The sequence below is a fragment of the Neofelis nebulosa genome, chromosome 18 (assembly GCF_028018385.1).
Source record: "Neofelis nebulosa isolate mNeoNeb1 chromosome 18, mNeoNeb1.pri, whole genome shotgun sequence".
NCBI classification, from domain to species: Eukaryota; Metazoa; Chordata; class Mammalia; order Carnivora; family Felidae; genus Neofelis; species Neofelis nebulosa.
Genome location: NC_080799.1, coordinates 37,200,658 through 37,217,680, shown reverse-complemented (window position 1 = coordinate 37,217,680; position 17,023 = coordinate 37,200,658).

The window sequence follows — 17,023 nt, the reverse complement described above, 5'->3', positions numbered from 1 at the left end:
AGTGATGTGGCCAGAGGGAGGAGGACAGGACTGGCTGGGTGGTGGGTGTGGGCGAGGCTGAGAGCGAACGGCGTGCTCTCTGCTGTGAGCGTGGGTGACGGAGGGACCGGCCTCTGCAGCGGGGAAGGCTGCCGGATGAGGGAGCTTTGGGGTGAGCTCAGGAGTTGAGTTTGGGGATTGTCGAGTCTAAGATTCCTGTTGGAAATCTAAGTATTTGGAGATGTCAGGGAGGCACATGAAAATTGCAAGCCTGAAACTCTCAAGGGAGGTCTGGACTAGAAAGAAATCTGAGCTGGAGGGTGGTCAGCCCACAGCTCGTACTGAATGCTGTGAGAGTGCGTGGGGATATAGAATACACAGAGAGGAGACAGACCTTAATGCTCTGTAATTACACACGCCGTAACATTGAACTTGGGGACATGGCTATGTGCATTCTGCCTCTGCCCTTTACAACTGTTGTGACTTTGGGCAAGTTATCGCGCCTCCTGAACCCCACTTCCCTTATCTATGAAATAGAATGTGAAGGTTTCCAGGAGGGTGAGAAATGATAGGCCAGCGTCCCTGGGTGCACCCTCCGGGCACCATTAAGGATAGCAGGCTTGTTGGGGCCCCTTGTACTTCCAGACCCTTCCCCGACCCCCCAGCCCGTGCCCCCATCAGGAGACACCACAATGGTCACCTGATGTCATTCCAACCCACCCCCCCCCCCAGCAGCAAAGGCAGACCATTGATCTCTCTGTGGGGTTCCTGTGATTTCAGATATCTGTCCAATTTTCCTTTCTCCGAGTAATTTCTGGCTCATCTGAGCCATCTCCAGACTTCTCATGTGGAAAAAGAAGAGACTTTTGGGATGAGCCACTTTCTAAGCTGCATGCTAATAAGTAGTGTTCTTATTGTTATTATATTTGCTTTCAAATCAGCAAGAATTCTGATTAGATTGTGTAGCTGGGGGACAATATTAGCCAATGGTGTGAAGAAAATAAAGGCTATTCTTAGAAAATCTCTCTTGATTAGACCCTGATGCTTATTGGATAGTGAATGGTGTCAATAGCTGAGCCGGAGAAGTGCTGGTGGGGAAGCCGTAGGCGGCAGATGGGGGTGCACGCATGTGTGGGGAGCGGGGCACGGCCTTCCTTGTGCAAGGCCGCCTCCCTCCCCAGCAGGTGCTTCCAGCCCGGGACCCCCACCCGGTGCCTCTGAAGTATCTGGCGTGAGGCCGAGGGAAAGACGATGAAGGGCTCAGCTCAGGTCCACACAGGGTGGGTTCCAATGTGGTCTCTTCCAGTTCCTGTGACCTTGAGTGGGATACCAATCACCCAAGGTTTCCACGTCCTCCTCTAGAACACGGGAGACAGGATGCCCCCTGCCTCGTGGCTTTGTCGTGAGGGTTCAAGTGGGACAATCATGGGAAAGACTTAAGGACTTTAGTTGGAACATGGTCACTGCTCTACAGATGTCTTTTTTTTTTTTTTTTTTTTTTTTTTACCATCTTATTATTTTGGGCAGGTGGTAATATCTTCTCTCCCTGTCTGCCCTTTGCCCAACTCGCCCAGAAGGAAGCTCCAAGGTGTTAAGGACTGATCTGGAGACCCAGAGAAAATCCACAGGGCCAGTGTCCGACTCAGGTTTGAGTTTGAGACTTCCCTAATCACGGCCACTGTCTTTTCTTCTAAACCCATAACCTGAATGCACGCTGGCAAACCAGTGACTGTGTCACCGTGGTGACGTAGAGCTGACGGGTGATGGTGTCCTGGGTGTGTGTGACCTGCCTGAAGACAGGCCTGCCGTGCTCGACGTGCACGTTCACATGTGCAGCCAATACCCACCGAGCTCCCAGGAGGGCCACCTGCTGGGCCAGACGCCGGGGGAGTCAAAGTTGGGGAGTAAAAGGCAGCTCGAATCTCCGTCCTCCTGGACCTTACGATTTGTGGAAGGGGCTTGTATGATGCACATAATCACCAGATAAGGGTACAATTACAAAGCAGATAATTTCTACACTGGGAACATGCAGGGTCTCTATTTTAACATGTGTGCGGACACACACACACACACACACACACACTCACACACTGTGTCCCTGACTCCCTGCCCTAATCTGAGGGCTCAGAGAAGACTCTCCCAAACAATGTTATTATGTAATAATAATTACTAATGCTTTCATAGCATTACTATGTGCGAGACTGAGTTTTCTTTTTTTTTAATTTTTTTTTTTTTTCAACGTTTTTTATTTATTTTTGGGACAGAGAGAGACAGAGCATGAACGGGGGAGGGGCAGACAGAGAGGGAGACACAGAATCGGAAACAGGCTCCAGGCTCCGAGCCATCAGCCCAGAGCCCGACGCGGGGCTCGAACTCACGGACCGCGAGATCGTGACCTGGCTGAAGTCGGACGCCTAACCGACTGCGCCACCCAGGCGCCCCGCGAGACTGAGTTTTCTTGTTCTGCGTTACACATGATTCTCGCAGCAGCCGTATTATATATTGCTGCTGTTACGCCCATTTTAAGAGGTGGGGACGCTGAGACGCAGAAAGGTTAAGTGGATTACTTGCCCAAGGTGCCACGGCTAGCGAATGGCAGGGCCGGACCAGGCAGTGGGCTCCAGAGTGCATGTCCTTAGCCTTGCTGAGGTCTGGGGGATATGGGGCGATCAAGCAAGCAGAGAGAGGAAGTAGGGGGGTGCTCCGGGCTGAGGACGCCACGCACGGATCCCCTTTGCAGTAGGGGCCACAGTTTCCGGGACTGGATGCAGCTGGAGCTCAGGGAGCCAGGACAGCAGTGCAGCAAGAGGGGTCCCCCAAGGGTCTCTGAGGAGAGAGGCGCCAGGGGGACCGTGAAGGCCGCCAGGTGGGGTTAGAGGTTTTGGTCGTTGGCCTGAGAACTGTGGGTGTCCGTGAAGGGTTTGCAGACAGGAGCAAGGTTTGCATTTTCTAAAGTTCACTCTGGCTGCTTTGTGAGGACCAGGGTGAAGAGGTGAAACAAGAAGGAGCCGGAGCCCAGGGTTAACGAGAATCTCGTCCTCGTCTGGGACCGGACGACAGGGGCCCAGACGGCAGGGTGATGGCAGAGCCAGAGGGAAGCTGGCAGATGAAACACGCTGAAGGTGCGGGACAGACGGGATTTGTGGTTAACCGGTGCTGTGCGTGAGGGCGAAGCACCAGTCAGTATTTCCTCGCTGGGTCGGGGGCATGGCGAGCTGGTCTCCAAAGCCAGTGCTGATCCACAGAGAAAGGAAGAGGGAAGCAATTGTCAACGGTTTGTGATCTAAAGACTCAAGAGGTTCTAGTTAACTGGTATGAGTATAGATCATTGGAATTGGGCCCCAAATACAAACTGTCCAAGAACATGATGGGGCTGTTAGTTCTCATCAGAGCACATAGAGGCGGGACCTTGGGCTCTGAGTCAATGGGGCACGGGTGAGTCATCTGTGTGACACAGCCGCTGGAAGATCTCCTATCATCTCTGGGTGCCTCCCCTGGAAAAGGGACACGTACCCTTGTCTCTTTTGAGATTATCAGAAGACACAGTATGATGCCCAGTCCTACATATTATGCATTCAAGGAACTGACCCACTCTGGCCTGTTGGACCGGCATCTAGGACACTGATGGAAATATAACACATTTATTCTTGTTTTAGTTTTTTAAAAGTTTATTTATTTTGAGAGAGTGAGAGCACACAAGTGGGAGAGGGGCAGAGAGAGAGAGAGAGAGAGAGAGAGAGAATATCCCAAGCAGGCTCCACACCATCAGCACAGAGAGCGATACAGGGCTCGAGCTCACCAGCTGTGAGATCATGACCTGAGCTGAAACCAAGGGTCGGATGCTCAACCGACAGAGCCACCCAGGTGCCCCTCCAAGTGTTTATTTTGCATCAAGCAAGCATTCGCTAGGCTCTTCACAAACAACCCTTAATTTTCCTGACCTTACCATATGTCATCCCTGTTGACCAGGGATGGCCACAGCTCAGATATTTAAGTGACTGCTAGGAGGTGGTACAGCTCACAAGAGGCCAGGAGAAGTTTTAATCTGGGGCAGCCTGACTCAAATGATTATGCTTTGTGTACCCTACTGGGTAAAATGGAACTATGGTTAGCCTTGAAAATACAGACTTGGTATTTGTTTTTTGATACATGATGCAGACTCCCCATCTGTAAACTGGGGATGTTAAGAGTACCTACCTCGTGGGGTTATCATAGGAATCAATGACATAATGTACATAAGGCACTCAGCCCCATGTCTGACACAGAGTCCTTCAGAAATGTTAGTTTTCATTCCCAATATTATTACTGGTGGTGGTGTTGTTGGAAGGGAATTGAACTTCTTTCAGACAAGTCCAGAAAAGAAGATGAAGGCAGATGGGTAGAAGGTGTGGAGAAGTTCATTTGTCTCTGTGGGGTGAGGTGGGGGGGTCCTTCAAAAGGTAGAGCTGACCCACCGTGCAAGGAACAGCCTCAGAAAGGGGTGAGCTTCCCATCACAGGAGCTGCCCAAACCTCGGCTGGACAGCCATTCAAGGAAATGCCAGAGGGCAGATCTGCTCCTCAAATTGAGTTGTACAAACCCCAGTGGCCCTTTAAACTGAAAATCTAATATTATCTCCCCCCTCCCCGACTCTAAAGTGACAACTTTTATTGTGACGTGGAGTAAATCTAGGGCACCAGTTCCCAAAATAGCCTCAGAGTAAGGCGGGAGGAAGGATTGGGCTTGTGCATGTCACCGTCACTTTGACTCCCTCCTCTTGTTTGTCCCAAGGCCAGATGGGAGCTGGGAACCAAGGGGACAGTCCGTGACTTCCCCCAGTGTCTCAACGTGGTTGGGCGCAACTCACTCCATCTGGTCCTGGGAGACCTGGCTCGGTGACTGCCCCTGAGGGATGGGCACTCTAACTTTGACTGAGGCATCTGCCCCAGGGACACTGGCCTGCCCTCCCTAAGGTCCCGATTCTGAATGTCAAGAAGCTGTCATCCTAAAAGGATGCCAGGCTTCTGCTCTTAGGAACTTAGGGCTAATTGAGACTTCTTGAGGATTAATTGATACTAAGCCAAGTGAGGGCTTCTGAAAGATAGGGATTATATTTTGTCTTCATATGCATCAGCATTTAGTCCAGGACCTTGCACATAATAGATGCTCAATGAATATATATGAATGAATATATCAGGTAATGAGCAAATACTTGAGTGTTGGAATCCATTCACTTGGCAAATCTGGATCTATTTAATGCAAGTGTTAGTGTGTGGCTACAGGTTCAGGCAATATCTATAGGCAGGGAAGAGTCCCAAAACTCCAAGGGGTACAATTGTATTTCTGTTTCCATGTGCAGGGCTTGGTTGGATGTAACACCCACTCCATGCAACAAAGACAAGAAACAAAAAGACCTACCCTGAGTAAAGTGAGGTCACACGTACTTGGCTGTCCCCTGTGCTTCACTCTGTCTTGATAGTGGGCTAGCATATGGGCACAAATTCTTTGATACTCTTCATTTCAAAAAGCAAAGTTTTGGGGCACCTGGGTGGCTCAGTCTGTTAAGCACCAGACTTCGGCTCGGGTCATGATCTCACGGTTCACTTCATGAGTTCAAGCTTCGCATTAGGCTCTCTGCTGACAGCTCAGAACCTGGAGCCTGCTTTGGATTCTGTGTCTCCCTCTCTCTCTGTCCCTCCCCCACTCACGCTCTGTTTCTCTCAAAAATAAACTTGAAAAAATGAAAAAAACAAAACAAAACCCAAAAGCGAAGTTTAATTCCCTCTTCTTGAGTATGGGCTGGATTTAATGACTTCCTACTCTTGCATAGACTTTGATGGAGGAGCGGGGGAGGGGGGATCCAGTTCTGAGACAGTGTCAGGGAAGGCATGACAGTCATCTCACTCATCACCAGCTCTCCCTGGACAAGCAGATTTCATGTCATGAGCATGCTCCAGCAGCCTCTGCAGAGGCCATGTGGCGAGGAGGTGGAGCTTCCAGCAGGCATGGTGAGTGAGCCTGGAAGGGGATCCTCCAGCCCCAGTTGAGCCTTCGGGTGACTGAAGCCCTTGTTACCGTCCTGACTGCAGCCTCGTGAAAGACTCCGAGTTAAAACACCCAGCCGAACTGCTTTCAAATTCCTGACCCGCTTTGAGGTATTGTGTGCTGTTGCTTGAAGCCGCTAAGTTTGGGGGGCAGTTGGTTTTGCAGTTGTAGATACCAATGCAGCTGTCATCCCCGTTCTTGGTCCACATTCTGTATTAGCCAAGGTCCAATCAGATTAGAAGCACAGGAGATGGATTTGTTACTGGGACCTGCGCTTGTGGGGGCTGATTAAACAGCGTCTGTGGGGTTTTGTTCGTCAGGGCTAATGCTGAAGTCTGCAGGGAAGACGGCGAGTAAGGTGCAGACTGGTGTCATGGGGAGGAAAGGGGAAGAGCACTGGGGAGCCTGTAGCATGAGCCCGGTACCCACACTGAGAGCCTGGAGCCCGTGGTGGTTCTCACCACCTGCAGCCACGACGAAGTGAGCGGTGTCCTGCTGGAGAAACTGGCACCTTTGCCGTGGAGCCCCCAGAGTCAGAGGAGTGAGGGGAGATCCTGGGGGGTGGTGGAGGAGTTGTGGGTCGACATGTGACCCACCCCAAGGAGGGGAGTGGCAGATGAGCAGCCCATGTGAGCCACCCTGACCTTGCAAGCATAAATGCCATGACTGCTTTCCCCCTGCATACCTCCCTCCATTTCTCTCCTGGCCCAGCCGGTCCAGAGAGTCCACCCAGTTCAAATCCAACCCACTCTTTCAAGTGGGCTCAGCCACACCCATGGATCACAATCTCAGTGACTTCCAGATTAGCTCAAACTTTTGTCCTGTGACTCATCTAGGTCACTGTCTTTTTTGTTGAACCACTTTATTGAAGTATGGTTGGCATATAAAGAGCCTTACATATTTAATACGTACAACTTGATGAGTCTGGGGATAAGTATGCACACATGTGACCATCACCACCATCAGGGCATAGACATACCCATGGCTTGCCAAAGTTTCTTCCTGCTCCCTTCTCCTCCTTCTGCTGATTCTCATCATTACAAGAACACTTCACATAAGATCTATCCTTTTACAAAATTTTAAGCATATAATGCAGTGTATTTAGCTAGAGGCTCCCTGCAGTACAGTACATCTCCACAATGTTTTTTATCTTGCATAAATTAAAGTTCCTATTCTTTCATTAGTATCTCCCCACTTTTCCCTCCCAAGCTCCCGCCACCACCCCCCCATGCCACCATTTTACTCTCTGCTTCTATGAGTTTGATTATTTCAGAGTCCACATATAAGTGAGGTCACACAGTGCTTGTCTTTGTGTCTCTGGCTCATTTCACTCCACATGACGTCCTCCAGGCCCATCCATGTTGTCAGAGATGGTAAGATTTCCTCGTTTTTGAAGGCTGAGTAATACTCGATCGTGTGTGTATATGCCATATTTTCTCTACCCATTCTCCCACAGACAGACCTGTTGTATCTGTGTCTTGGGTGATGTGCATGATGCCACACAGAAGCTTGGCATGTAGGTGTCTCTACAAGACAGTGATTTCATTTCCCTTGGATCTATACCCACAAGGGGGATCGCTGGATCAGGGGTAGCTCTGTTTTTAGTGTTTTGAGGATCCTTCATACTGTTTCCCATAGTGGCTGCACCAGTTCACCTTCCCACCAACAGGGTAGCAGAGACCCCTTTGCTCCGCATGCCCACCGACATTTACCTTCTGTTTTGTAATAATGGCTGTCCTGACAGGTGTGTGGGGGGGGTGGTATCTCCTCGTAGTTTTGATTTGCATCTTCCTGAAGATGAGCGATGTTGGGCATCTTTTCACATGTCTGCCGAGTCATGCTGGCCATCTTCTTTAAGGGGAGCCTCACAGCAGCAAACCTGTGAAGGGGTGAATGACGTGCTATTGTGGAAAAATACACAAAAGGTCAGAGGAGCTCCGAAGATGGTGCTCCTCCCTTTGGGGGGTGCCGAGAAAGGGTTCGTGGAGGTGATGTGCGAGCCAGGATAGCTGTGTTGGCCAGGTGGTTGCAGGTTATTTATGAAGAGGAAACAGTATCTTTGGGGGACCATTTGGAAGGTTCCAGAGGTTCCTTTTGGCTGTAGGTGCCTGTGTGTGCAAGGAAGTAGTGGGAGAGGGGGTCAGAGTGCCTGCGTCTGCAAGAACAGACCAGGAGCATCTTTGCAGACACGTCACAGAGATGGGTCTTCACATTCTAGGCAATGGGGAGCTATGAGCAGTGCCTCCGTTGGGGATGGTGTGGTCAGAGTTGCACAGTAGAGCAATTCCTGCAGCAGGTGCGCAAAGAATGAAATGTGGGTCCGTATCGGAGGCAGGGAGACCCGTCACTATAGACTATCACAATCCATCACAAGGGAGAAGGTCAGAGACGGAAGGCAGGCAGCGGGGGTGGAGGGCAGGAGGCGTGTGGGATGCACAGGACAGGAAAATTAGGTAAAATGGGGGAGTGACGAGAGAGAGGAGAAGAAGGGAGGGTCAGGACTTTGGCCTGGTGACTGGGGGGGGGGGGGTGATGTTGCTCCGCTCTGACACCGGAGACCCTAAAGGAGAAGCAGGTGCTGGCCGCAGGGGGCATGGATGCGTTTCATTTTGAATGTGTTGAGTTTGGGGTGCCTTTGAGGTATTGAAGGCACAGCCAAAAATGTATTTCTGTGTTGTTTTTTTTTAGGATTATATATGGTTTGTTTATTTTATAGTTTTTATTCTCGAGATAGTGAACATTCAGTGTTGTCTTGGCTTCAAGAGTAGAAACCAGTGATTCACCTCTTTACTTACCTTATCTTTGGTGAACGGACGTGAACTTTAAGGTCCTGAGCTTTATCCCTTACGGCCAAACATCAAAAATGCCCAAAGCCAGTTTAACACCTTCCCATGTTTAAGGCAATATCACTGCTCACGCTTTTTTCTCTCAGTTACTCTCCCCTGCATCTCATGATGGGAAGGACGGGGGAAGGTGTGGAAAAGGCTTTGCGGGTTGTGGATTTGGGATGCCCTGGATTCTCAAGCATCACGTGCTTGTTGGCTACGTTGCAACAGGCTCGTGGCACCACATCCCCTACTCTGATGATGTGTGAACAATTTCAAGTCTGTCAAACGTGCGGTGGTTCCGTGAGCCAGGCTGGACCCAGACCTCTTTGTATTACTCTGGGCACCATAGGGAGGCCACAGAGAATCACCTTCTTGAGCAACAGTTGTTTTTAATTGTTCAAATTTACATCCAAGTTAGTTCGCACATAGTGCAACAGTGATTTCAGGAGTAGATTCCTTAGTGGCCCTTACACACTTAGCCCATCCCCCCTCCCACAACCCCTCCAGCAACCCTCTGTTTGTTCTCCATGTTTAAGAGTCTCCTATGTCCTGTCCCCCTCCCTGTTTTTATATTATTTTTGCTTCCCTTCCCTTGTGTTCATCTGTTCTGTGTCTTAAAGTCCTCATATGAGTGAAGTCATATATTTGTCTTTCTCTGATTAATTTCACTTAGCATAATACCCTCTGGTTCCATCGACGTAGTTGCAAGTGGCAAGATCTTGTTCTTTTTGATTGCCGAGTAATACTCCATTGTATAGATATACCACATCTTCTTTATCCATTCATCCATCGATGGACATTTGGGCTCTTTCCATACTTTGGCTATTGTTGATAGTGCTGCTATAAACATTGGGGTGCATGTGCCCCTTCAAAACAGCATCCTTGTATCCCTAGTAATGCAATGGCTGGGTCGTAGGGTAGTTCTATTTTTAACTTTTTGAGGAACCTCTATACTGTTTTCCAGAGTATAGAAAGCTGCACCAGCTTGCATTCCCACCAACAATGCAAAAGAGATCCTCTTTCTGTGCAGCCTCACCAACATCTATTGTTGCCTGAGTTGTTAATGTGAGCCATGCTGACACGTGTGAGGTGATACCTCATTGTGGTTTTGATTTATATTTCCCTGATGCTGAGTGATGTTGAGCATTTTTTCATGTGCCTTCTGGATGTCTTCTTTGGAAAAGTATCTATTCATGCCTCCTGCCCATTTCTTCACTGGCTTATTTGTTTTTGGGGTGTTGCGTTTGATAAGTTCTTTATAGATTTTGTATACTAACCCTTTATCTGATAGGTCATTTGCAAATATCTTCTCCCATTCTGTCGGTTGCCTTTTAGTTTTGCTGACTCTTTCCTTCGCCGTGCAGAAGTTTTTATTTTGATGAGGTCCCAGTAGTTCATTTTTGCTTTTGTTTCCCTTGCCTCTGGAGATGTGTTGAGTAAGAAGTTGCTGCGGCCAAGATCAAAGAGGTTTTTGCCTGCTTTCTTCTCGAGGATTTCGATGGCTTTCTGTCTTACATTCAGGTCTTTCATCCATGTTGAGTTTATTTTTGTGTCTGATGTAAGAAAGTGGTCCAGGTTCATTCTTCTGCACGTCGCTGTCCAGTTTTCCCAGCACCACTTGCTGAAGAGACTGTCTTCATTCCATTGGATAGTCTTTCCTGCTTTGTCAAAGATGAGTTGGCCATACGTTTGTGGGTCCATTTCTGGGTTCTTTATTATGCTCCATTGATCTGAATGTTTGTTCTTGGGCCAGTACCATACTGTCTTGATGATGACAGCTTTGTAATACAGCTTGAAGTCCGGGATTGTGATGCCTCCTGGTTTGGTTTTCTTTTTCAAGATTGCTTTGGCTATTCGGGGTCTTTTCTGGTTCCATACAAATCTTAGGATTGTTTGTTAGAGCTTTTTGAAGAATGCTTGTGTTATTTTGATAAGTATTGCACTGAATATGTAGATTGCTTTGGGTACTATTGACATTTTAACAATATTCTTTCTCTCCAGGAGCATGGAATATTTTCCCTTGTTTGTGTGTGTCTTCAATTTCTTTCATAAGCTTTCTATAGTTGTCAGTGTATAGATTTTTCACCTCTTTGGTTAGATTTACTCCTAAGTATTTTATGGTTTTTGGTGCAGTTGTAAGTGGGATTGATTCCTTGATTTCTCTTTCTGTTGCTTCATTGTTGGTGTATAGGAATGCAACCGATTTCTGTGCATTGATTTTCTATCCTGCCACTTTGTGGGATTTGTGGATCAGTTCCAGCGGTTTTTTGGTGGAATCTTTTGGGTTTTCCATTTAGAGAGAGTATCCTGTCATCTGCGAAGAGTGAAAGTTTAACCTCCTCGTGGCTGATTTGGATGCCTTTTATTTCTTTGTGTTGACTGATTGCTGAGGCTAAGACTTCTAATACTATGTTGAATAACAGTGGCGAGAATGGACATCCCTGTCTTGTTCCTGACCTTAGAGGGAAAGCTCTCAGGTTTTCCCTATTGAGGATGATATTAGCGTTTCTCTGCACAACGGCCGGCTGCTGGCCACAGCCAGGAACGTTCGCTGGACTCTGCTGCTGCCGTCGCCAGAGACTGCGGCTGGGCGCCAGCCGGCCCCAGAGAAGGTTCACGGGATCCTGTAGCAGCAGCATTGGAGGGATCATGCAAGATCACAACACGCATCCGGCCCCAGGCTTCACCCTTCCCACCAGAGTACCGCCAGGTATGGAGGCGAGGAGTTTCAGACTTTGTGCTCCCCATTTATAGAGTCTTAATGGAATTTAAACCCTCTCCTTTCTCCTTTTTCCCTTTTTAATTCAGTCCCTGCGGCTGTTTCCACTTTTCCACTTTCTCTCCAGCTGCTTTTGGGGGGGAGAGCTGCTTTTCCCGAATTCTCTCCCTGTCTCCGTCCTCTCCCTGCACAAGCAGAAACAACTCCTGCCCTCTGCGGCTTGTCTCTCCCCCAGTTTACCTCTCTGTGCCATGTACCTGCTGAGTTCTGTGGTTCAGGTTGTGCAGACTGTTGCGTTAATCCTCAAACCAGTTTTCTAGGTGTGCAGGATGGTTTAGTGTTGATCTGGCTGTATTTCATGGACACAAGATGCAAAAAAACAAAACTTCCATGCTGTTCTGTCATCTTGGCTCCTCCCACACAGTTTTTGTTGTGTTTTGTTTTGTTTTGTTTTTGAGAGAGAGAGAGAGAGAGAGAGAGAGAGCGCGAGCAGGGGAGGGGCAGAGAGAGAGGGAGACCCAGAATCTGAAGCAAGCTCCAGGCTCTGAACTGTCAGCACAGAGCCCAAGGCCGGGCTTAAACTCACGCACCTTGAGATCATGACCTGAGCTAAGTCAGATGCTTAACTGACCGAGCCACGACTCTAATTTTCCAGGTGGGAAGTCTGCTCTGCTCGGTGAAAGGGAAGACAGAGTGGGATCAGGGAGCGGATTCTTAGGGGCTGGCCTGCTCTTCCTTCTCTCGCTGCACATCCCCATACTGGGCTCTTGTTCTGGGCTCTTGGGCATTAGAGGCCCCAAGCAATCAAAGGTAACAGCGGCGGTGAGCACATCGGATCCCATCATTTCTGGGGCCCCTGCCTCTGATGTGGTGACCAGGGTTTCTCATCTGCTCTGGAAGAAATGTGAGAGGAGGAAGCTCTCCCTCTTCGAAGGGCTGCCCGCAGTCCCCTGAGTTAAGAAAAACAAGACTGCTGCTTCTTCCTTGGGCAGGAGCAGAGGCAGAAGAGAAAGAAAGGGGAGGCTTCCGAAACACAAAACACGCTGGTATGTCAGCGAGGGTTGGGAAGTGGGAGAGACGTGGGCTCTTCTTCAAGGCAAAATAAAGAAGTTCAAACGGAAAGTCAAAGCACGGTCTGCTCCCGGTGTCTGCCAGCATGCAAGCTGGACGGAAGTTCTTGCCGAACCAGAGCGTGTAAGTGTTTGCATCTACCTGCCTAGAAATTTTAGCTCCTTGGAGCTTTCAGAAAGAGAAATGTGGACCTCTTTTCTATCTGCCGTCTTAGGACAGTAGTGAGGGCTTTGCACAGTCAGCCCTGGAACTTTCAGCACCCCGGAGAGCTCAGGAACAAAGCCTGTTTTTTCTACCCGCTTCCTTAGGGGGGGAAAGGCCTGATCTGTGACCTCTGATTCACAGAACCATTGTCACTTCCAGTCAAAGATACTCTGTGTCTCCGGTAAAGCTGGCCAGATGGCATATGGACTTCCAGCCACTTCAAAAGGAAGTTGTTTCTCCTCGGACGTGCCCTGAGCACAACTTGTAAGTTCTGGAACTGAGAAAAGTACAAGGGGGAGTTATCTTTTGTATCGTATGGCTAGAAATGTTTCTGCGCATGCCAGTGAGGAGAGTAGGTTAGAGCCGAAGATGCTATTGTACAGATATGCATGAGAAGAGCAGGCAAAAAAGCGGAGGAGTAAAGGGATTGGCCAGAGGTCAAGCAGCTAGGATGTGGCCAAGAACCTAGACCTCCTGGCTCCTCTTTCTGCTACTTGTTTATTGAAAACTACTTACCGAGCATCTACAGTGCATAAGGCATTAGGCACCCAGGCAGTTCCTGTGTGCTCTCTATCAGAATCGACGTAATAGCACACAAGTAGAGATGAGGGGCACCTGGGTGGCTCAGTCGGTTGATCCTCGACTTGGGCTCAGGTCACGATCTCGGGGTCCATGAGTTCGAGCCCCACGTCGGGCTCTGTGCTGACAGCTCAGAGCCTGGAGCCTGTTTCAGATTCTGTGTCTCCCTCTCTCTGACCCTCCCCTGTTCATGCTCTGTCTCCCTCTCTCTCTCTCAAAAAGAAATCAACATTAAGAAAAAAAAGTCGACACGAAAGATCACAGCGTGTGGAGTCCAGCTGACAGGTGCTCACCACTGACCCTAGTGTCACAGCCACCTGGGTCACCTCAACTCTCTGAGCCTTGGCTTCCAAATATGTCAAATGAGGTTTATAATCTCAGCTACAAAGAAGTGCTCTGAAGATTCTAAAAGGGTTTTGTTTTGTTTTGTTTTTTACAAAGTTGGGTTAGTTTAATGGCCCCAAACAAATTTCATCGGACTTCTTGGAAAAGAAGACAAGTGACCCCAAAACTGCATTTCTAGCAGAAGACTCCAGGGTCTCCCAAGAGAAATCTTTTCTATCTTCAGAATTCTAGCCACCTTGACTGATAAGTGGGAGCTTTTCCTCCCACAGGACTGCCTGGTAATTAGGTTTGCTCGGCTGTCTGGCCATCTGACTTCAGCCAGCAGAATCTTGGGGCGTAAAGGCAAGAGCGGAGCCGTTCTGGACAGCCGTGTCACTGGCAGGAGCTAACGTCCCAAGTTCCAAGTATAAATCGCCTTCTAATTAGGAAATAATTATGTCCCCAAATGGGGCTACATGGATGTGAAGGCATCTCGCAAATTGCCGATTAGTTTCGTAGCAGCGATGGTGTTTAGTGCCACTTCAGTTTCTGGAAAATGTGTTGGAAATGGCCCATCTTCAGCCACTCAAACAAAAAAGAAAAGAAAAGGTCACGGATGAGGAAAAGCTCAGAAGACAGGAATGAAGGAGGACAGGGAAACACTTGGCGTTTTTCTCGCAGTGAGCTGTCCTGTCAGAGTCTGGGGCGTGGCGTAACGGGGGGGGGGCGGAATTTTCATTTTCTTCCGGCCATAATGAAAAGTGGTGTAGGCGCCAGAGCAGGTGAGGGGTACGATCTAACTCCTGTCTTTAAAAGATTACCTGCATCTTCTGGAGAGCGGCGACCCCAGGAGGCAAGAGTGGAAGCAGGTGGAGGGTTGGAGAGATACCCCAGTTACATACGTGGGAGGTGGCCGACTGCCGTGATGGTGCTAGAAGAGATGAGAGGCAGTGGCTCCTGAGGGGAGTTTTTTTAAAAAAATGTTTGTTTATTGATTTTAAGTGAGAGCTCACATCCAAGGGGGGGAAGGGGCATAGAGAGAAGAAGAGAGAGAATCCCAAGTAGGCTCTGTGCTGCCAGCACAGAGCCCGACGCAGGGCTCCAACCCACAAACCGTGAGATCATGACCCGAGCTGATACCAAGAGTAGGATGCTTAACCGTTGACTAAGCCACCCGGGTGCCCCACTCCTGAGTGGATTTTAAAGACTATGCAGACTGGGCTGGCCAATGCATTGGATGTGATGGGGGAGAGACGGGTGAGGGACGACCAGTGGGTTTCTGGCCTGAGAACTCAGGTCAGTGGCAGTGCTGCTTCCTGAGATGGGGACCCTGGGGAGCATCCGGTTTCTATTGGGGGAGGGTGGTCTAGAGTACTTTTCAAAACATTTTAAAATGTGAATGTCTGTGACATCTCTAGGCGGAGAGATAAACTATAGGTGTGGATATATGAGTTCAGAGTGTATAGAGGAGGTTGGACCCCACATACGAAACTCGGGGTAATCGGTGGCATTTGAAGTCAAAGGATTACATGAGATACGGTAGATGAAGCAGACAGTGAGGGAAACCAAGAACAGATTCCAAGGCACTCCATCTGTCTGCCCACCCGGCCCTCCGCCCACCTGTCAGCCACCCACTCTTCAACTAGCCATCCCTCTATCCGTCCAATAGTGTTTAATAAATGCCCTGTTCGGGTCAGATGCTGGGCTGAGTGCTGAGATTCAAAGGTGAATAATTTTATCAGCCCCCACCCTGAAGAAGCTCCCGGATGAGGAGGGAGAGCACACATAAACAATATAGCGAAGCCTGGTAAGTTGTTTGGTAGAGGTGTGTACACGGGGCTGGATCATGGAGAAGTCACCTGTTAACTCTGCTGCTGGGGAGAGTTGAGAAAGACTAACAGGTTTCATTGAAGATACACCTCAGAGGAGGTGGGACCGGTGTCCCAGGAATAAGGAAGAGCATGCCGGAAGGCAGGGAAGCAGAAGAGCTTACGGGGTGTCTTCGGAGGAGCACAAAGACCTTTGATCCTAGGAAGGGCCGTGGCAGGGACGGAGGCCGTGTGTGCTGGGCTACGGAATCCAGGCTTTTCCTGTAAGCCACTGTCTTTTTTTTTTTAATTTTTTTAAATGCTTATTTATTTATTTTGAGAGAGAGAGCAAGCAGGGGAGGGGCCGAGAGAGAGGGAGGGAGAATCACAAGCAGGCTGTGTGCTGACAGTGCAGAGCCTGATGTGAGGACTGAACCCACAAACTTTGGGATCATGACCTGAATCGAAATCAAGAGTCAGATGTGTAGCCAGCTGAGCCACCCAGGTACCCCATGGGCCACTGCTTTAAGCTCAGGGTTTTAAAAGGGGCAGTGGAGCGGACATGACTGGATTTGGGTGTTAGAAATGATGCTTGATCTGGGAAAAAGAGTGATCAAATAAAAATCCAATCTGGATTTAATAAGGAGAGGTCCTATTGAGGAAACTTACTTTAAGGGGGAGACAGGGACTATTATAGTGGGATAGGCCGCAAGAGTTTTTCTGCTACAGGGAGGAGGAAACAAAACCAGAAAGAAGGGAGTCAGGAAGTTATGTGCATTGGCGGCGGAGGGGTGGGGGTGGGGGGGGCGCGTGATTGGATGGATCAGAGGGTGTGAGGTCAGCCTAGTCCCGGGGGAGGGTGTGTGTTGACTCAGGCTGATGGTGTTCAGGGACCTGAGAGGAGGAGAGAAGCTTAACCAATGTTCACTTGACAAGCATTTTGTTCTGATCGATTAGTGGGGACAAGAGGTTTGGCCAATCATTTATGAGCAAAGACAGGGATCTTGGAAGGTCTGTGTCTGGCCGTGGCATAGGGAGCCAGGGAGGGGGTGTCCGGGGGTCATATCTAAGTCCTATTGAAAAGGGTGGTTCTTTACAGTAGGCTGTTTCCTGGAATTCATAAAGGAGAGAAGGTCTTTAACTGCCCCCTTTTTCCCAGAATCATGAGTCATGGAAGCTTGGTGAAGTTCAACATTATCAGAGTCAAGGCCGCGAGCGCGGGAGACTGCACAGGAAGAGGAGAACCAGGTTAAGGGACGGCGGCAAAGCTTGCTGCTAAAACCTGAAAGCCGATCCCTGGATTCTTCCGATTCTCTGCTTCCTTCTGCGCTCCTCCTTTGCACAGAGTGGGAAATCAAGTTCTCTGCCCCTCGTGCAAATACCGAGCCTGCTCGAAACATGCATGATGCCCAGGGTAGCAGCAACAAAGACCACAGAGACCACAACAGCATTTCTCATTTTCATATCAATCGGCAGAAATTATCTTT